The sequence below is a fragment of the Schistocerca nitens genome, chromosome 3 (assembly GCF_023898315.1).
Source record: "Schistocerca nitens isolate TAMUIC-IGC-003100 chromosome 3, iqSchNite1.1, whole genome shotgun sequence".
Lineage (NCBI taxonomy): Eukaryota > Metazoa > Arthropoda > Insecta > Orthoptera > Acrididae > Schistocerca > Schistocerca nitens.
In genome coordinates, this window is record NC_064616.1 from 58497858 (window position 1) to 58520806 (window position 22949).

The following is a 22949-nucleotide window of genomic DNA, read 5'->3' on the forward strand; positions in this document are numbered from 1 at the left end:
GGAAATTTTACAAGATGGAATTGGTACAAATGGCTCTGAGCACTATGGGACTTAACTTCTGAGGTCATCAGTCCCCTAGAACTTAGAACTACTTAAACCTAACTAACCTAAGGACATCACACAGATCCATGCCCGAGGCAGGATTCGAACCTGCGACCGTAGCGGTCGCGCGGTTCCAGAGTGTCAAAATGGAAATGGACATCTTGTAAACGACTCGCACTAGAATCCTGGAACAAACACTACTGACATTCCAATTTACCCTACTCTTAGTTTGTTAAAGTCAATAGGCACTGTTCACTTAAAAACTGTATATTTGCATAATAAATGCACTTTCTAAGTACTATTACAATCTATTTATTGGCTAAAAATACGACCCCCTGACAACCAACCCATTCTGTGAAAGCCGCACATCAATAGCACTTTCCATTTCCGCAGTATTTGCGGAGCAAGTTTTAGGTGACTTACCCTGTATACATGTAACATGAAACACCCATAATCCTTCAGACATCAACTGTAATTTTATGGACAGTTATTTAGCTAAAGTTAAGACACAATACTGCCGACATTCCAGAGAGTTCGCAGTAGCCGTAATTTTAATTCTGCTGATGAACAGGATTGACGGGCTACACCTACTTAATTATTTAACTGTACGCCCTTCTTGTGAATTCGGTAGTAAAAATAACTGACAGTTCAAAATAACTGTTAAAAGCAACTGATATAAAAAATAAGAGTAACCGCGAAAACTAATACTCAGACATAATGGTTGGGCCCACCCGTATTGTGATCTGACACGGATTACAAGGGAACTGAACAAACGTCGCCCCCGGCGGGTAAGCTGAGCCTCGTAGAAGGAGAAGCTTTCTGTGACGCGGTCGCACACTAAGTTGAGAAAACGATGGCGGGAGGGGAAATACGTGAGAGTACGCGCGCACTCACTTTTCGGTAGGGGACGCGGCTTGTTACAGATGGTGTTCGGAGAAGGCAGCGGATCGCTCGCTTCCACGGGCAAGGCCGCTTTCGCAGTTGGGTGCTGCGTATTCCACACACGTTCCTTAACATGGTCCTGCTTTCTTTTTTATTGTTTGTGATAACCTAAAATTGACTGAAATGTTTTGTTTAAAAAGCGACGATTGTTTTTAGTGTTATGTATGAGGCGGAACTATGGGCCTCATGGAAAAAGAGTGGCCCGGCTGAGTTACGCAATTTGACTCTTAGTCTGATCACGAGGTGTGGCCATTAATTGCACGCGTTGATCACGTAGGCTGACGTGAGGAACAATGAACTATACTTGACGGGATGTATCTGGAACATCTTAGGTGATGGAAAGTTAGTAGACAGGAATGCAATTAAATACTTAGCTTTAATTCAGCATCCGCGGTGACTTTATACAATAATATTTACAAGTGCAATTATAGAATGAACTGCGAATACTTCTTTACAATTCTGACAGCTTCACACATATACATCAATTGTCAATGCATAAACTGTATGTGGCGCCTGGTTAGGTCGTAGCTACTGACTTAGCTGAAGGCAGTGCTAACTAGCGTCTCTGCAAATGAGATCTCTGAACCTATAACAAGTGAACCATTCCTATTCAAGTCGGTTGTAGAACTGGCCAGTGCGCTAGCTTGTCTCGTAAGACCAGCCGAGTGGCGGCGCTCGGTCTGCTAGTGTCAACAGTGGCGACTCGCGGGTCCGATGTGTACTGACGAACCGCGGCCGATTTGAAGCCTACAACCTAGCAAGTTTGGTGCCTTGAAGTGACACCACATTCCGCCCCCACAAATCGGCGAACGGCCGTGGAATACGACAGCCTGGGGGAGGACACCATGCTGACGTATGCGAGGAGGTTGGGAGCCAAACTGCAGCCGAGGCCACCCGCACCTCGGCATTCGGACCGCGGGGACAGAGCAAACGCCTGCAAACCTCCCCCAGAGTGTATGCCAACATGAGGTGTTGGCGCCCTTATAGCTATGGGAGGGGCGAAGGGTCGACCTCCATCGGGTCTGGGTACCCGACGGGCGAAGACGACATCATTTCTGGAGTGTGCAAGAGTTCCACTCCGGAGGACAAGTGTTCCCGTGGACCGATCGTCTTCTCTTGACCCAGAGGGGCGCCAGGCTGCCGCAGCGATGCCTCCACTGCGGGCGCCTCCGGCGCGATAGCATGCGTCTGCGCCGGCGAGTCGTCGTGTGGCAACATGGTAGGAATCGTCGGTAGCACCGGGGGATGAGGCTAGGTAGTAGATGGTTCCCAGGGGCGCTGACCGAACGGTACCGTAGCTGAAAGCAGAGGGCGAGCGGCAGATTCTTGCGACTACAGAGGCGCAACTGATTGAAATGCCTACGCACCTTACCAGAGGCACCCAAAGTCATATACATAGAGCGGACGAGGCAGCGAAGAATGTGCCCTTGAAGTGAACGCTTACACCCACGCTACTGGCGATAATAAACAACGTCGGCAGGAGCAAAAGTAGGAGTCCGCCGTGGCAAAGTAACACGATGCGGAGGATGTAACAACGTCATCAAAGCCCAATGAGGGCGGCCATAGAGCAATTCAGCAGGCGAGCGGCCTTCACGGGGCTGAGAGCGATATGAGGATAAGAAGAGCAACGTGAGTCTCCTAACTTTAACATCTGTGATTTGAAAGTGCTGACCAACCTTTCAGCTGCACCGTTGGACTGTGGCGAAAACGGCGCTTACGTCGGATGTCGAATACCATAGGTTTTGCAAAACGATTGAAACTACGGAAATGAATTGTGGCCCATTGTTGGAGACAATTGTCTGTGGAAGACCTTCAATACAAAAAATGCTCGGATGGTGGCCGATGATGCAGTGGAAGACATTCGGACAACAAAAGGAAAATTACTGTAAGAATCAATCACAACCAACCACCGAGCATTCCAGGATGGGTTAGCAAAATCGATGTGTAGGCGCTGCCAAGGGAATGTGGCTTCCGGCCATTAAAAGAATTTCTGCGGTGGTGCTGATTGTTGATCTGCACGAACCGAGCAAGGAGAGCAAATCTTTGTAATCGCTGCATCGATTCCGAACCAAGTACAGTGTCGGTGAGCAAAATTTTTCGTCCCCACTATACCCTAGTGTCCTTGATGAAGAAGATTTAAAACAGAGGACTGTAAAGAACGGGGCACTACTACCCTAGATTGATCATTATCAGTACGCAACAACAACACACCACGCCGAACAAAAAGTCTCTGTTTGCGAGCAAAAAATCGGTGAACCAACGGGTCCAAGATCCGTGACTTTGACAACGGCCATTGCGTTGTAACATATCGCAGAACAATAGGAACGACAGGGTCGGCAGCCGTGGCTGTGGCTACACGACGAAAATCTATCGGAAAAGATTCGAGCACGTGATCGGTTTCAGTGTCGGTGAACATACAAGCAAGTTTGGAAGAATCGAATGTTTTATCCTCAGCAACAGGTAAACGGGACAACGCATCGGCGTTTCCGTGCTTAGCAGTGGACCGATACAAAATATCGTAGGGGTACTGCGAGAGGAAAGTACACCACCTGATAAGTTTCTGCGCCGTACGTGGAGGTAAAGTGACGACCATATAAGAAGTCATGAAACTTCGTCACACCAACTATGAGTGCTAACGCTTCTTTCTCGATCTGAATAATTTCTTTGCGTGAGAAGAGCAATTTTGACGTAAAGGCAATAGGTCTATCGCAGAAACCATCTTTATGCGCAAGCACAGCACCGATCCCGAAATGCGACGCATCCACCATTAACAGAAGAGGTTTCTTGGTATCGAATGGCGTGAGACAAGTATCAGAAATTAACGACGACTTCAACCGGCGAAAGACGCGTTCGCATTCCACCGACCAGACAAATGGAACACCTTTACGCCTCAACCGATGAAGCGGATCGGAAATGAAAGACGCATGCGGTATATATCTATGATAATAGTTTATCTTGCCGAGGATGCTCTGCAGCTGCTTCATGTTCGTCGGCGACGGTAAGTTTCGTATGGCACGGAGGTGCGTGGGACTGGGGTGTATGCCTTGAGCATTAAGTACATGTCCCAGGTATGCAAAGTCACTGGCAAAGAATACACATTTGTCCTTCCGTAACAGAAGACCGTTCCGTCGCAGAACCAGAAATAAGGCCCGCATATTAGCTAAATGTTCTTCCTCCGTCCTTCCCGGGATCACTATATCGTCAAGATAATTGACGGCTGTAGGGACCGACGCACAGACAGTCTGGAGGTATTGTTGGAAGAATGCAGGGGCCGACGCGCACCCGAATCGCAGACGTCGAAACTTGTATAAACCCAGATGCCTGTTAACTACCAATACGCGTTGGGATACTTCTTCCACCGGTATTTGCTAGTACGCATAGGCCAGGTCCAACTTCGAAAAATATGTGTCCCGACATATTTTATCAAAAATATCTTCAGGACGTGGCAATAAATTTCGCAATCACTAGCTGCGGATTCAAAGTTTCCTTGAAGCCCACACAAAGTCTCAATTTTACTGAAGGTTTCGGCAAAATGACTATGGGCGATGCCCTGAGGGAAGCCTGAATATGTTCAATAACACCTTGGGCTTCCAATGCGTGTAATGTTTTTGAGACCTCATCACGCAATGCGTGGGGAGCCGTGCGTGCTCTGAAAAATTTCGGTTGCGCGTTTGCTTTAAGTTCCAAATGTGCTTGATAATTCTTGGCGCAACCCAGATCTGGTGAAAAAAGTCAGCAAATTCAGCACAGAGACGTGAAACACTGTCCGAAGACACAGTCTGGTTCACTAATAGGACATTATCCGAAACGGACAAGTTAAACAAATGAAAAGAATCAAAAGAAAACAAGTTCACTGAAGAAGTAGAACGAAGTACGTAAAAGGACACAAGTTATGTTTGTCCTCTGCACGTGGCAAGAAGGCTGCACTGACCTAATACAGAGAGCTTCTTCCGGCCGGAGTGGCCGTGCGATTCTGGGCGCTACAGTCTGGAGCCAAGCGACCGCTACGGTCGCTGGTTCGAATCCTGCGTCGGGCATGGATGTGTGTGATGTCCTTAGGTTAGTTAGGTTTAATTAGTTCTAAGTTCTAGGCGACTGATGACCTCAGAAGTTAAGTCGCATAGTGCTCAGAGCCACTTGAACCATTTTGAACCAGAGAGCTTCTGTCCTGAATAGCTAGTCAACGTAACCTTTGCGTCACGCAAAGGGGGTTTGCCCAATAGTTTCTAAGTGTCCTGATTTATTAAAGCCGGCCGCGGTGGTGTAGCGGTTCTAGGCGCGCAGTCCTGAACCGCGCGACTGCTACGGTTGCAGGTTCGAATCCTGCCTCGGGCATGGATGTATGTGATGTCCTTAGGTTAGTTAGGTTTAATTAGTTCTAAGTTCTAGGCGACTGATGACCTCAGAAGTTAAGTCCCATAGTGCTCAGAACCATTTGAACCATTTGATTTATTAAAGAAACTGCAGCTCCCGTATCGAGCTGGAATAGAATCACTTTGCGTGAATGTTCAAGTCCACTAAAGGTTTCTACGACACAATCTACTGTCACGCGCAACATTGACAGACACAGGCACGAAATGACAAGCAGTGGGGCGGGACTTCCGTCTATGTCTACGCGCACCATGGGTAGAACGAACACAGTCACTATCCGGCATAGAGTCACTGGTCGGTGTGGAATGTACTCTATGAATTTCCATTGGAAATTCCAATTCCGGCGAGAAGCAACGTGCCTGGAATGATTTTGAGTTTCCGGTTTGAGCTTTCTTTGACAAACATATTGAATATGTCCCTTTTTGTTGCAAAAATAGCAAACATCCTGAAGTGACGGTCAAGTTTGGCGCGTATGCTATGATTTCAAAACAGCATTTGCCTGCCGGCGCGGCACACCTGGAGTAGAGCAAGATGGCACAGGCGCGGCCGGGCACGAGGGCCGTTTACGGCGCTGCGCAGCGTGCGCTGCAGGCTTGCTGTTCTGACACACTGCTGGGGAAGTTCCAAACGACTGCTGAACAATATCCAGTGTTTCTTGTCGATCCAATATGTCGATCACTTGGGCAAAAGAGGGAATGACAAGTTTCAAAATCTGTTCCCTGATACGTGTATCAGAAACGTTCTGTGCAATGGCGTAACGTACCATGGTATCCGAGTACGTGAGGCCACATTGACATTCTAAGGCGCAATCGCGAGTAAATTAGCCACCCACTCCCGATTAGTCTGTCCCATCGCACGTCTTGTCCTGGAAAATGGTACCTCTTTGCTACAACATTAATAGTCTGTTTGTAATAGGCATCCAATGCCGACAGAATCTCTTCGTATGACAAAGTAGCTATTTCTCGTCGGGGAAACAACTTGACTATCACACGATATGTGGACACTCCAACTCACACTAAGAGAAAAGGCTGCCGCTCGTTACCTTGAATCCTCTAGGCGGCAAGATAAAAGCCAAAATGTCGCGACCACTCCGTCCAACTTTCCAATGCAGAATCATAGGAGGTGCTACAGCGTGCTGGGACTGCAATTGCGGTGGCGCGCTGGCGGCCGCATCTTGTTCTGCCGCACGCTGACCTTGGAAGAACTGTCCGAGTGCATCCAGTAACGCCTGCGTTTGCTGATTATGCAAGCAGTAACCAGTACCTCTGGTGACTGTGACGTAGCCATTGTACAATTAATGAAAACAGGGCAAACTCAACTGGGCAGTATGGGAGCTACGCAACCACTGTCACACACATTCACTCGTCTTTCCCGTGCCTATAAGCCGTCCTACAGTATAGTTCGTTAGAAGACAAGAAAAATACACATTTCATCTTTGTATCACAGCTAACCAATTAGCAGCAGACTCGTCGCCAGTTGTTATGTATGAGGCGGAACTATGGGCCTCATGGAAAAAGGGTGACCCGGCTGAGTCACGCAATTTGACTCTTAGTCTGGTCACGAGGTGTGGCCATTAATTGCACGCGTTCATCACGTAGGCTGACGTGAGGATCAATGAACTATACTTGACGGGATGTGTCTGGAACACCTTAGGTGATTAGAAAGTTAGTAGACAGGAATACAATTAAATACTTAGCTTTAATTCAGCATTCGCGTTGATTTTGTACAATAATATTTACAAGTGCATTTATAGAATGAACTGCGAATACTTCTTTACAATTCTGATATCTTCACACATATAGATCAATTGTCAGTGCATAAACTGTATGTGGCACCTGGCCAGGTCGTAGCTACTGACTTAGCTGAAGGCTATGCTAACTAGCGTCTCTCCAAATGAGATCTGTGAAGCTATAACAAGTGAACCATTCCTATTAAAGTCGGCTGTAAAACTGGCCAGTGCGCTAGCTTGTCTCGTAAGACCAGCCGAGTGGCGGCGCTCGGTCTGCTAGCGTCGACAGTGGCGACTCTCGGATCCGATGTGTAGTGACGGACACGGTCGATTTGAAGCCTAGAACCTAGCAAGTTTGGTGCCTTGAAGTGACACCACATTAGTGTTCTCGTTTCTATTCGCAACTCACAATGGAAGTAAATGTAACTATTAAACACTTCCAAGGAAACTGGTTTTCCATGGGAACACTAGAAGATAAGTTGGATGTACAGTAGTTAGAAAAGGTAGGCCAAAGTCACCATTACCTAATCCATAACGACAAAAAGAACACTACGCAGATGTTTTCTGCTTCGCAGTATGAAAGTATTGACTAGTTGACTGGTTCCCAGATTTAAATAAACTTTTCTGTTGGCCATTTTTGCTGTTTTCCGAAGAAAGATCCGAGTGGGATGGATATGGTTTTCCAGATTTAAATCACCTCTCAGTGAGGCAACAAATAGATTTGAAATTACAGAAGGACAATAATTTTTGCAGTTAAAGATGTTTGGTAAGAACAGAACTGACATTTTATTAAACAAGCAGCGCCGAAGTAATGTTAGCCAGCGCAGCTAAAGGGAACAGAGACAAAAAAGAACTCCCACTTCTTCGCCAGAAGATGATGGGTACGAAACTTATAGAAACGTTGCGACAAGACGACGCCACCACTCGGCTGATAACCCGATAAGAATTCATCAGTGGAATACGCCGAGAAAGACTGCAATCGCATATAATAGGTCAATGTTTCTGTTAACTAAGGAAACTACCTGGAATTACCAAACGTTTTGAAAAACTATGACCCCTCTTAGAGGTGCACTTGAGTACATCTGGAGTATTTCGAGGAACTTCCGCTACTATATATAATGACATTATTAAGTTTTTTTTTTTGAGGTAGTCAAGGAATAACAGAAACCAGAAATAAAATCGGCAGACTTTGTGGGCATTATGCTCATGAAATTTCTGACAGATTATGTACGTCGCAGCTGCCAATGTTTCTGCGTTATGTTAATGAAAGCACTATGAACGAAAGATTCGTTGGCTTTACTGATGTCAAAGCAGACAGAACCACTAATGGTTGTTTGCTCATTTCGAACGCATAGTTGATGAAATTGCCAGTGCAGAGAAACTGTTTAGTCAGACGTATGACGGAGTATTAGACATGACTTGTCGTCTTCATGGCCTGCAGAGTAAGGATTTGTCAAGATATTCGAAGGTTCTCTTCCCTTACTGCTATAGCCATGTGTTGAATTTGGTTTTGCAACAAAACATCTCTAGTATAAAGTAATGTAAAATATTTTTCCGAACCCTGATGGTATTTCTTAATTTTTTAGAAGTCTTCTAAAAGAAAATATGCATTAGTACGAATATGTTCAAAGAAATGTGCCATTACTAGATTCAGATAGGTGGAGCTTCTCATACAGATTAGACCATACGGTTAAAAAACACAGATCAAAAATGGTTCAAATGGCTCTGAGCACTATGGGACTCAACTGCTGAGGTCATTAGTCCCCTAGAACTTAGAACTAGTTAAACCTAACTAACCTAAGGACATCACAAACATCCATGCCCGAGGCAGGATTCGAACCTGCGACCGTAGCGGTCTTGCGGTTCCAGACTGCAGCGCCTTTAACCGCACGGCCACTTCGGCCGACAAAACACATATCAGAACTGCCACAATTCTTTAACAGTGGTCTGAATAACAGTGAAGTAGAGGTCAGGTCACAGGGTTTGTTTACTTTTTTGAAAAAGTTTCAGTCAGTTTTCTTACTGGAAAAATTTTGTAAGCAGTTCAGTTACGCAGATGTCTTGTATAATATATTGCAAACGAACAACGATGATGTGTATTGCAGCAAGGATATTAAGGAGATTTCAGAATAGCTACAGTTTAACAGAGAACACACTTTCGATATTTTTTTGGAAATCGTCCGTACCTGAAATCTGTGATACAAATTCTAAACAGAGGGGGAAGAGTCTGAGTTCAGATGGAAGAGAAACGGCCATTTACAGTCGCCTTTATTTCTAAATAATTGATCACATTCTGTGTCAGATGACATAAAGGTTCTCCTCTTTCAGTGAGTTGGTATTTCTTCACCTATTTTACTATCATAACGACGAAAATTACATGCGAAAATTTTACGTTAACTATCGTCAATTTATGGACCACTCTTAGACTGCCTGCACGTTGCTGTGAAATATGAACTCATTGTACAGTATGTTTCATACGAGGCTCCTTCAAAGAATATATATGAGGTAGTTTTATTAATGAAGTGTAGTCTATAAATGATCAGTATTTGTAATGACGATTCCATATATTATGTCTTTAGTGGAACGATCTTTCTCGGTTCTTAAAAGTCACACATCTAAAAAGCCGACAGTCGCAGGAAAGACTGAGTGACTTCAGTCTGCTTTCCACATAGAATCAAACGCTTAACACTATGGAGAGCAAACCCCTGTTTTATGACAACGTCATATAGAAATTCTAGTGCCTGACTCCAGTAAAGAAGGACTGAACTAACGTACAAGTGATTATTTTGTAATTAGAATGAAATTTTCACTCTACAGCGGAGTGTGCGCTGATATGAAACGTCCTGGCAGATTAAAACAGTGTGCCGGACCGAGACTCGAACTCGGGACCTTTGCCTTTCGCGGGCAAGTGCTCTACCGACTGAGCTACCCAAGCACGACTCACGCCCCATCCTCACAGCTTTAATTCCGCCAGTATCTAGTCTCCTACCTTCCAAACTTCACAGAAGCTCTCCTGCGAACCCTGGTCCCGAGTTCGAGTCTCGGTCCGGCACACAGTTTTAATCTGCCAGGACGTTTCATTTTGTAATTAGTTTGTCAATTTTTAATCATTTCCAAAATGAATTCTGGAGTTGTAAACTGTTGCCAAAATTAAAATGAAAAATGAATCGTTCTTCGGAAGAGTATTTTAAAAATCGAAATTATCATTCACAGATTATGATACATTCTCCATTATTACTGGCTTCCTCTGCAATGGAATTACGAGGGCAGTTCAATAAGTAATGCAACACATTTTTTTTCTGAAACAGGGGTTGTTTTATTCAGCATTGAAATACACCAGGTTATTCCCCAATCTTTTAGCTACACAACACTATTTTTCAACGTAATCTCCATTCAATGCTACGGCCTTACGCCACCTTGAAATGAGGGCCTGTATGCCTGCACGGTACCATTCCACTGGTCGATGTCGGAGCCAACGTCGTACTGCATCAATAACTTCTTCATCATCCACGTAGTGCGTCCCATGGATTGCGTCCTTCATTGGGCCAAACATACGGAAATCCGACGGTGCGAGATCGGGGCTGTAGGGTGCATGAGGAAGAACAGTCCACTGAAGTTTTGTGAGCTCCTCTCAGGTGCGAAGACTTGTGTGAGGTCTTGCGTTGTCATGAAGAAGGAGAAGTTCGTTCTGATTTTTGTGCCTACGAACACGCTGAAGTCGTTTCTTCAATTTCTGAAGAGTAGCACAATACACTTCAGAGTTGATCGTTTGATCATGGGGAAGGACATCGAACAGAATAACCCCTTCAGCGTCCCAGAAGACTGTAACCATGACTTTACCGGCTGAGGGTATGGCTTTAAACTTTTTCTTGGTAGGGGAGTGGGTGTGGCGCCACTCCATTGATTGCCGTTTTGTTTCAGGTTCGAAGTGATGAACCAATGTTTCATCGCCTGTAACAATCTTTGACAAGAAATTGTCACCCTCAGCCACATGACGAGCAAGCAATTCCGCACAGATGGTTCTCCTTTGCTCTTTATGGTGTTCGGTTAGACAACGACGGACCCAGCGAGAACAAACCTTTGAATATCCCAACTGGTGAACAATTGTGACAGCACTACCAACAGAGATGTCAAGTTGAGCACTGAGTTGTTTGATGGTGATCCGTCGATCATCTCGAACGAGTGTGTTCCCACGCTCCGCCATTGCAGGAGTCACAGCTGTGCACGGCCGGCCCGCACGCGGGAGATCAGACAGTCTTGCTTGACCTTGCGGCGATGATGACACACGCTTTGCCCAACGACTCACCGTGCTTTTGTCCACTGCCAGATCAGCGTAGACATTCTGCAAGCGCCTATGAATATCTGAGATGCCCTGGTTTTCCGCCAAAAGAAACTCGATCACTGCCCGTTGTTTGCAACGCACATCCGTTACAGACGCCATTTTAACAGCTCCGTACAGCGCTGCCACCTGTCGGAAGTCAATGAAACTATACGAGACGAAGCGGGAATGTTTGAAAATATTCCACAAGAAATTTCCGGTTTTTTCAACCAAAATTGGCCGAGAAAAAAAAATGTGTTGCATTACTTATTGAACTGCCCTCGTACTATCGCCAATTTGAGAAGCTGCTTATGACCGTCCCCGTGGTGTAGTGGTTCCTGGTAGCGCGAAGAATTTTGAAAGTCGATAGCATGGCTATCCAAACGGTTCCGAGATTAGAATTCTACTTATTTTCACTATTTGTCTCTACTTTTATGAAAAATCGTCTCTCAAAGATTCAAAAAGCTATTGTCAACAAGCTCATAATTACTTTTAAAAAATGGTTAGCCATTTGAACATAAATCACAATTGAGTTGCTACCTAATTTTTATTTCTCATTATGTTTGTAGAAATGTGGAAAATATTGCCAAATGTTTAAACACTGTTCTTGAAATGTTACTGCAACTGTCGATGTGTACAGCCAGGGCCGGTTTAAGAATCAAGCAACACAAGTGGGCGCATGGAGGGGCGCCGGAAGCCCCCTACCGCAAATTCTGTACACAGGGTGTATCATAATTAATAGCGAAAACAAAGTTCCCACCGTCACTATATGTGGAAGTATTTTCGAAGGTCTTACCAATAGAACAAGCAACGGAACTAGTACTTCAGGGAGGGAAGGAAGGGGGGCGTCAATTGGTTCAAATGGTTCAAATGGCTCTGAGCACTATGCGACTTAACTTCTGAGGTCATCAGTCGCCTAGAACTTAGAACTAATTAAACCTAGCTAACCTAAGGACATCACACACATCCATGCCCGAGGCAGGATTCGAACCTGCGACCGTAGCGGTCGCTCGGCTCCAGACTGTAGCGCCCAGAACCGCACGGCCACTCTGGCCGGCGGGGGCGTCAATTCACAAACTGTATGTTTCGTAATTTTTTTTTGAAAATGATGTTATTTGTTAAAAGAATTTGTCATTCAGTGTTCTTTCTGACTAAAGGAACTGAAAATGTTTTTGTAATTCCAAAAAACTTATTTAAAATGAATATAATTAAACAATTTCACTAATTGATTACAGCAAAAATACGTTGATGGCTCACACTAGATTTTACAAAACAATGCCATGAACTTGTGAATTACTCCCTATTTTGTACATATGAAATACAGCTGCCATGAAATGCAGATTATTCACCTAAATGACTCAATCAAAAGATTACCTAACGGTAAGATCCAGGACAAGAGCCGCCATTATTTACGCAAAACGTCACTGGGGCAGGCTATACTCTATCAATTTTGCGCTGAAATTCACCGAACATCCCCTCTCAGAGCGCAAATCCACCGCTACAGTCCAGATGTATGGAAATGTTCTGTGCTCGAGGAAGCGGAAGGCAGAATGGCCTGCTATGTGAGTCGTGGCTGTGCGCCCTCATAAAAATTAACAAATTACTGGGTCATGATGCGGACATGGGGACTATCGACTACTGGAGTGAGACAAGGACTCCGAATCATGCACATTTATTGGCACCGAAACAAATAGGTGGCTTGGAGCCAATGAGTGCAGGTACTCCTCTCAACATTTAATAATAGTGGATCACAGGGAAAAGAGTGCTCGAACTGGGTGAAACTGAGATATTAAAGAATGTTCGCATCTGTTCTGACTGAATTTAAATGCCGAATTAAGGCAGTGGTGATGACTGAATCGGCAGGTTAGTGAGTATAAAGAATAAAAGCCCAAGAGAGCAAAGCCATGGCTAAGAGATCAACTTTCTGGAAACTGCTAGGGCCGACCTGTGGTAAATCGTTGTTCCCAAAAGTTGCGAACGCCGACCAACCAAAGGTCGATCCGCCTAACTTTCTGTAAATTTTCAGTAAGCCATGTCTACGATCGGTTCACTGGCGACCTGACGGCAAGACACTGTAGTGCCTCCGGAGGAGTTGTGTATCTCACATGATACAGCGAGATGTTATCTGTTCTCAGCACTTGAGTCGACATGGGTGTTCAAAGGCTTTATGGAGAAAATCTTTGTTTATATTCACCAGAACGGCGAAATCTAAGGGCAGTCAATGAACTCATGGCTCCTCAGGCACCATACACCACCAGCGTTGCTAATCCGCCAAAACCTGCGCCGCCTTCGGCCACAGTGACTGGGCTCAGGGCCGTCTTTCCTCACTCAAAAATGGCTCAAATGGCTCTGAGCACTATGGGACTCAACTGCTGTGGTCATCAGTCCCCTAGAACTTAGAACTACTTAAACCTAACTAACCTAAGGACATCACACACACCCATGCCCGAGGCAGGATTCGAACCTGCGACCGTAGCAGCAGCGCGGCTCCGGACTGGGGCGCCTAGAACCGCACGGCCACCGAGGCCGGCTTTCCTCACTCCCTACGGCTTAGAAGGGACCTGTGTTTCCTCCGATGTCCGCCCGTCCAACTTGCTTCGCCCGATTCAGCGGTTAATGGGAACCTCCGAGCCACCAAATAACAGTACCAGCTAACTGCTGAAGAAATGAAGTAGCCACGTATATTAGAATTAAAAAGAAAAACGCGTAACCTCAGGAATCAGTCTACGAACAATGATGCTCTTTCTTGTGTATACATTCGTTACTACGGAAGAAGTTTTACGGTCGTATCATGAATCTAATTTGATGGATGAAACAAGAACGAAGCTCTAGGCTACCTACAGCCTGACGCATTTCACAGTACAGCTGAATTTTCGGAGATTCTGCCTTACGAAGCCTTCCTCACAACAGAGCAAGTGATTTATTGTCCATTCATAGTAATCAATAACGCCGATCTGTTTTTTGAAATATTTATCAAAAACGGCAAAATACACGAAACAGGCCCGTTGTCCGAAACATCGATTGGTAAGTGAGTCAATTTTTTACTGTTCTTCTACTCGCTACGGGAGGCGATCGTTGACTCTACTTCCGCGTGAATTTTTTTTACGATAGCAGGTGATCGTCACAAATCATCCGTTGTCAGTGCCGCCACATCCCCCTCAGCGCCACGCTTCCCGCGGAAGTATACACTCTGTCCCACAAGAAAGTGTACGCCGTTATCTGTGTGAAATAAAAGACTATCTTAAACATATGTTTACATGGAAATACACGTTATTACTAACAGCAGAATTACCTAATAGTTAATTCAATCGCTGCCAATGTCAATTATAGCTTGGCACCTTTTTGGCATGCTTTTCACAAGATTTTCTGCACATTCTCTCAGTAACGATATCCATATCGTCCTGATTCTATATGACAGCTGCTTCGAAGTATATACTGGCTTTCCTTTAAGTATCATCTTAATACACTCCTGGAAATTGAAATAAGAACACCGTGAATTCATTGTCCCAGGAAGGGGAAACTTTATTGGCACATTCCTGGGGTCAGATACATCACATGATCACACTGACAGAACCACAGGCACATAGACACAGGCAACAGAGCATGCACAATGTCGGCACTAGTACAGTGTATATCCACCTTTCGCAGCAATGCAGGCTGCTATTCTCCCATGGAGACGATCGTAGAGATGCTGGATGTAGTCCTGTGGAACGGCTTGCCATGCCATTTCCACCTGGCGCCTCAGTTGGACCAGCGTTCGTGCTGGACGTGCAGACCGCGTGAGACGACGCTTCATCCAGTCCCAAACATGCTCAATGGGGGACAGATCCGGATATCTTGCTGGCCAGGGTAGTTGACTTACACCTTCTAGAGCACGTTGGGTGGCACGGGATACATGCGGACGTGTATTGTCCTGTTGGAACAGCAAGTTCCCTTGCCAGTCTAGGAATGGTAGAACGATGGGTTCGATGACGGTTTGGATGTACCGTGCACTATTCAGTGTCCCCTCGACGATCACCAGTGGTGTACGGCCAGTGTAGGAGATCGCTCCCCACACCATGATGCCGGGTGTTGGCCCTGTGTGCCTCGGTCGTATGCAGTCCTGATTGTGGCGCTCACCTGCACGGCGCCAAACACGCATACGACCATCATTGGCAACAAGGCAGAAGCGACTCTCATCGCTGAAGACGACACGTCTCCATTCGTCCCTCCATTCACGCCTGTCGCGACACCACTGGAGGCGGGCTGCACGATGTTGGGGCGTGAGCGGAAGACGGCCTAACGGTGTGCGGGACCGTAGCCCAGCTTCATGGAGACGGTTGCGAATGGTCCTCGCCGATACCCCAGGAGCAACAGTGTCCCTAATTTGCTGGGAAGTGGCGGTGCGGTCCCCTACGGCACTGCGTAGGATCCTACGGTCTTGGCGTGCATCCGTGCGTCGCTGCGGTCCGGTCCCAGGTCGACGGGCACGTGCACCTTCCGCCGACCACTGGCGACAACATCGATGTACTGTGGAGACCTCACGCCCCACGTGTTGAGCAATTCGGCGGTACGTCCACCCGGCCTCCCGCATGCCCACTATACGCCCTCGCTCAAAGTCCGTCAACTGCACATACGGTTCACGTCCACGCTGTCGCGGCATGCTACCAGTGTTAAAGACTGCGATGGAGCTCCGTATGCCACGGCAAACTGGCTGACACTGACGGCGGCGGTGCACAAATGCTGCGCAACTAGCGCCATTCGACGGCCAACACCGCGGTTCCTGGTGTGTCCGCTGTGCCGTGCGTGTGATCATTGCTTGTACAGCCCTCTCGCAGTGTCCGGAGCAAGTATGGTGGGTCTGACACACCGGTGTCAATGTGTTCTTTTTTCCATTTCCAGGAGTGTATATGACCAAATATTTGTGATTGGATTTGCATCCGGAGACATTGCAGGCCAATCCATCGTGTCAGCCCATTGTCTCGTTTCCACGCTGTTCAGAGACGGCTGCGACTTTTTGGGGTCATTATCCTCTTGAAGCACCCTATTTGCCTCGTTCGAACCAAGTACCTTCTGCTAGGAATTGGTGTTTCTATTTTGCAATCATGAATAATTAAACTGGTAGTTCGGTAATATTCATACCTGTCAGCACCTGCTTGGAATTATTATATTATTCTTGAAGTATGAGGAAATTTCGACTGTTTCATACATCTTGCACAGCAGATGGAAGAGTTTTGTGCTAGCTGACTCTCCCAAGGCTAAAAGTAGTTCTGACGGAATGACGTCTACTCCCAGGGTCTTGTTTCGACTTTGGTCTTCCACTGCTCTATCAAAGACTTCTCGCAGTGCTATATCTCCCATTGCATATTCACCTATATCCTCTTCGAATTGTATAACATTGCCTTCAAATTCATCTGCCTTGTTTAGATCCTCTATACAGGATGTAACAAAAATGTACGCCTTAGTTCTCATTCCTCACACATAGATGAAGAAAGTATCTTATATGAACATGGGTCTGTAAAAGATTTGTTTCCATGTTACAACTCATTTTCTCCAACTCATGAATCATGACAAACACACAATTATCACAATCGGCACGCATGGGCAGACGTCAACCCTCACGAAGCTTTTGAAGCAAGTGATCAACAAAGATGTTTTGACAATATTTGGGCCGGCATTGTTGGTGACTGTTTGGTAGGACCTTGGTTTCGTCCACCCAGACTCAACGGACAAGGTTATCATAACTTCTTAAAGAATGTTCTACGTGATCTGTTAGCAGTTGTGCCTTTAGCTGGCGACAAAGCCGGCCGAAGTGGCCGTGCGGTTAAAGGCGCTGCAGTCTGGAACCGCAAGACCGCTACCGTCGCAGGTTCGAATCCTGCCTCGGGCATGGATGTTTGTGATGTCCTTAGGTTAGTTAGGTTTAACTAGTTCTAAGTTCTAGGGGACTAATGACCGCAGCAGTTGAGTCCCATAGTGCTCAGAGCCATTTGAACCTGTGCGACAAAACATGTACTTCATGCATGATGGAGCACCTCCTCCTTCTAGTGTTAATGTCCGGCGGCTTCTAAATAACAGATTCGGTGACAGATGGATAGGTAGAAATGGACCAGTTGCCTGGTCTTTACCCACTGAACTTTCACTTGCGGGGGCATTTCAAAGCTCTTGTGTATGCAACCCCAGTACAAGATGTTCAGAGTCTCCGTGCCTGTATTATGGAAGGCTGCGAAGCCATACGCAGTCCTCCAGCAATTCATCAGCGCATCCGAGATTCCTACGACAGCGGGTTGATGCAAGTATCACTGCCCACGGAGGGCATATTGTACATCTATGAGAAGTGGTTGCATATGGTATGCAGGTGTGTTCTGTTCTTATGTGTTTACCCTGATTAATGAGTTGGAAAAAATGAGCTGAAACATGGAAATAGACCCATGTTCACATAACATAATTACATAATTTCTTCGTCTACGTGAGAAGAATGTGTCATGCAATTTGTGAAGTACATTTTTGTTACACGCTGTAAACTCCTTCCTCCTTTCAGCTTTCTCTACTTTGCTTAGTACTGGTTTTCCATATAAGCTGTTTATATTCATACAGTTGCCTCTCTTTAGTCCAAAGGCCTCTAATTTTCTGTGGGTTGCATCTACCTTTCCCCTACTGATATATGCTTTTACATCCTTACATTTGTCCTATATCCATTCCTGCTTAGCCATGGTTCATGGGGGGAGGGATGAAAATATGTAACACGACGGAAACAGTCTATGTACACACTTGAATGTAATAGACATACTATCCACTCAGTTTTTGTTGGTTTTTATAGTTGTAGGTATCATACTGATATTCGTGTATGTTTGTTTTAGATCTGTAAGGATATCATGGAGGTGGTGTAGGTGCATCGCAGTTGAAGTTCTCGCTGGTCGTGTATTGAACTGCTGGGAAGAGAAGCACCCCGACAATTCTGGATGTAGAGGAGATTGTGTTGCAGATAATGTGGCTACGATCTCTATCCTTTCAAAGACTACTACGATAACTAGTGGAAGTGTAGTTAACACTGTGTCAAGTAGATCTGTGGGTGAAACGTCTAGTACAGATTCAGCCAGGCAGCGTAGACTGTTTGCCTGTGCAAATATTTTATGAAGTCATGAAACTGACTCTGATACTGAAGTGGCTGTAAATGTGAATTTACATGCACGGTCTTAATTTCGTTGTGAACTGCAGTCCTTTGGGACAAGTCTTCCTTCTACAGAATCTGACATTGGTAACGTGGTGCAGATTTTTTCAAGCTTTCCAACGGAATTACCAGTACAATTTTTTTCTCCTGATTCACTGATATAAATATATTTACTACAAAGTAACTCATGGTGGGATTGGAAATACTTTACTGATAACTATTTCCAAAGGGTACATACTGTCATGAATTTTATTATTATGATGGCTACACCATTTTGACACTTGAAGCGTTAATGGATCATTCGATCTCTTGGTAAAAGAATAGTTTTATGTAATGAAAAATATTAGATTTTTACAGCTACCGTAACATAACATTAGGGATATTCAGTGACAGCGTTATCAACATGCAGTTTGAAATGACAAATAAAGCAAAATCGGTATCACTTCAAGTCAAGTTTCATCATGTTCCATGCTTAGAATAAGTCTACCTTTAATAACCAGAAATTCTTTATTGTTAGTGAAATAGTGATTGCATAGTGAGGCTGTTATCTTGAATCGCACATACTTCATACTAGTACAAATACCACGTGTTGTATGCCTCTGTTCCGTATAAGAGTGCGTTTTCGTTTTGTTTCATTATAATTTTTTATAAGCTTTTAATGCAAAACCTGAACTGAAATACTTACTGTAGTCAAGCCACTGTGTAAGAACGCGTTCATCTGTTAACTTGTGTGTAGTTGCAGGTCGCTTGTGTGGCCTGGGCACGCCAGAAACTGAGAAAGATATTCTAAAAATACGGTTTCATTGTTGGGAGCACCACACTATCGTAGCGGCGGTGCTCAACTTGACACCAACGTTAGTCGTCTCCAGTTCCCGCTAATAGATGGTTATGTGTGAATGCGATACTTACGTACAGTCGTGTGGAGGTCACCATTTAGTGCACATGTTTTCTGGTAAGTGCGGTGGCCAAGCATAAATGTCAGCATTCCAGATGTTAGATGACCCATAGATAGTCACCTGTGAAAAGTAAAATGAGACATCACGACGACAGTAGATTTGTTTAATTAACTTCTTTATTCCGGCCCGTGGTCTTAGCAAACAAGGAACAGCTTAGTGGAAACGTCCAATTGCCTCTCATGTGAAACAATAGACGTTCGGCGATGGTGATAGCTAACAGCTGAGAGCGGGGCCGAGCGGGCCGTCCGTCACTCGAGTGCCACTGTCAGCGACGACCAGCAGCGCAGCTGACGGTACTGAGAAGGCGGCCGCGTCTTCCCTCCAGCCGCGGCTGCTATCGTCACTCAGAGCAGGTTGCTCCATCCCGTGGTCGAACAGCGGACCCCATACTGCCTTCCAAGATGTCGCTCCAGGTGTCACAGGCTCGTGATGTAGGCTGTGATACGGTGACGAGAATATTTTACTACACAAATGAGTGTATACTCATACGCTCCACACTATTTTAGGCAAGGGCTTAAGGCACATAGTCCAAACACTATTGTGGTGGCAAGTGAGGAAAGGTTTCCATCCTTCCGCTAGTGTATTGCAGCGTCGGCCGTTGCTTTACTGCGTATATCGCCCCCAGATGGCTCTGCTTCGCAACGCCTGTTGGCCGTGTTTTGCTTCGCAACGCGTAAAACTCTTGCCAACCTGCAGCTGGCTGTGTTGCAGCTCACTTCCGCTCTCGCATAGTTTTCGATCGAATATAGTCGATGCGCTCCACAGAGGTAAGAAGATTCTCTACAATCGAATATCTTACTTCTTTTTCTTCTTTGTCTGTCATTGTGAGTTAAACTGGTTTTCCAAAAAGGATTGGATTTGTCAGTGGATGCAATAGTTGAAGTAAAATGGTAACGCTGATAGTCTGATACACGAGCGATACGAGTATAAGAGAGGTGTTTCCATCGATGGTATAAGGTATCTGCATAGGAGAGGATTTCCAGAAGGTTATGAAACGTCTCCTTAGAAAAATTAGTGAATTACTGCGCTGGTAAACCTCCTACATTATTTGATTTTCAAACAGCTGAGCAGAACTGAACGTACTCAGACATTCGCTAAAGTGACACACAATATTTTTAGCGCAACGCAATCTGACTTTCAGTAATCTCTATAAAAGAATGGCGCTGACTAACAATAACCTATACCTTTCATGAATTCTTAGCTCACAAAAATCTTCGTTACTCGAACTACTGCAATACAGTGAGCGCCAATATTGCCAGTTAAATAAAAGATTCTAACTACTGAAGACACTAACTACTGATAGGCATAGTTAGCAAATGAAAGATTTTTATACAGAACAAACAATGTATTTACCTTAATAGAGTTCAAAAGTCATAATATATATATCAGTTCATGACATCCAGTCTTACAAATTTACTGTCTCTGATGGACACACGTCCAGATCATCCGCTCTCAAGACTCGGCCATTTCTCTCCCCACATCCACCACTGCTGGCGGCTCACCTCCAACTGCACAGCGCTAGGCGCTCTTCACATCCAGCTGCCCAACACTACAATAGCAAACAAGAATGCAAACCAGCCACAGACTGCACACAGCACAGCCAGTGATTTTCATACAGACGCTACGTGGCGTTTCCAATATAAAAACCTAAAGATCCTACTTACAAGGTGTAACTACGATTGGTAGTTGACAAAAACGGGAAGAAACTTTTAATAACTCCTAGGAAAAGAAGATTACAGACTAACGTGCACGAGGATACGAAGTTGTACGAGTATTTTCTGGTGTCTTACTAACCTTTGAACAATAAGACCACAGTTCATTAAACGCTCTTCACACTGATCTCATTTCAGAGAGTGGTAATTTGATGACTACAGTAACCAGAATATGCAAATCAAGTCGTCAGATTGTGACTAGAGACTAACAAGTTCAGGGAATCTGTCCCATCCCGGTGGTGATAGACGAGTGGTAAAGTTAGCATAATGGTCTTAGCAGCGGTGGGCGAGGGTCTCGGAAATTCAGTCATCAAACTGCGGCTGGAGACTGGTTTCATCTCCGAAAATTCTGGTGGCTGATGTTCGTGAGGCAGTTTGGAAGTGTGGAAATTGGGGTAGTAAATGAGATGGCGAGGTCATCGGATTTTGACGTAAGAACTAGGATGAGAGTCTAACGTGGGATGTTTAAAAGAAAGTATAGGCTGATCTGAAGCTGTATGCTGGAGGAAGGAACCTTGGTTTAGCCTAAGCGAATATGAAAGAAGTACTGTAATTTAAGAGGATGTAGCTACTACCTCAAATTTTGATGGTGTGTGCGAAAGTTATTTTCTGATGTGATATGAAAGTGGACTGTGACAATAAGTGAGCGGTTGCTTGCCAAGGCTAAGGCGAAAGTGGCAATCAATTGGCAGCAAATATACGAGAAAATACATGAGCCCACGGACTTGGGCAGCATTTCAACTCTCTGTAGTAGACGGAGAACATTCGTGACAGGTAAATATCGCGTATTGGATACGTAGATACGAGGATTACATGCTAATTTTTAACATATCTATTTACATACTTATCTAACTTAGTAGAATTTCAATTACGAAGCTTTCTCTTACAAATAATCAAGCATTCCCGCACTGTCTACTAATATGAAATGTTACGCTAGGTATCTGTTAACATAAAAAGAAAAAATTACAATGAGATTAAGATACAATCTTAAGACAAGTAGGACTAATTATAAGAAAACGAATATTAATAACTGCAGGGACAGTAACAGTAACGAACACACAACATAAGACATCAACTACAGTTTTGTTGAGGAATAATAATAATAATAATAACAATAATAATAATCGGAACTAGAAAGAATATCTGTACTTTTAGGGATAGTAGCAATTAACATGAAGAAGCAACCATTGAGACAGAAGGGTGCAAGAAGATAAGCAAAAAGGGAAAAATTTAGAAACTGACTGAGCTACTTCTAATGTGGAAGACTAAGAAATGAGAAAGCGGAATGTCTTTGTTTTGGTTGGCAGGAGAGCCAACACCGTTTTACTAGAAGGAGGCCGAAAGGCACGCGCCGGCCGAAGTGGCCGTGCGGTTCTAGGCGCTGCAGTCTGGAACCGCGAGGCCGCTACGGCCGCAGGTTCGAATCCTGCCTCGGGCATGGATGTGTGTGATGTCCTTAGGTTAGTTAGGTTTAACTAGTTCTAAGTTCTAGGGGACTAATGACCTGAGAAGTTGAGTCCCATAGTGCTCAGAGCCATTTGAACCATTTTTTCGAAAGGCACGCGTTTTAGCTCACGCAGGCTGGCGTGAGGTCTGGAACAGGACAAGGAAATTAGAATTTAGAAAACAGGACGTAGCTGGTGGAATACTTAACTTTATTCCATTAATGGTGAACGTCGGTCTTGACGGTACATGAATCAATATCAATAGTAACTGATAATGGCGCCTT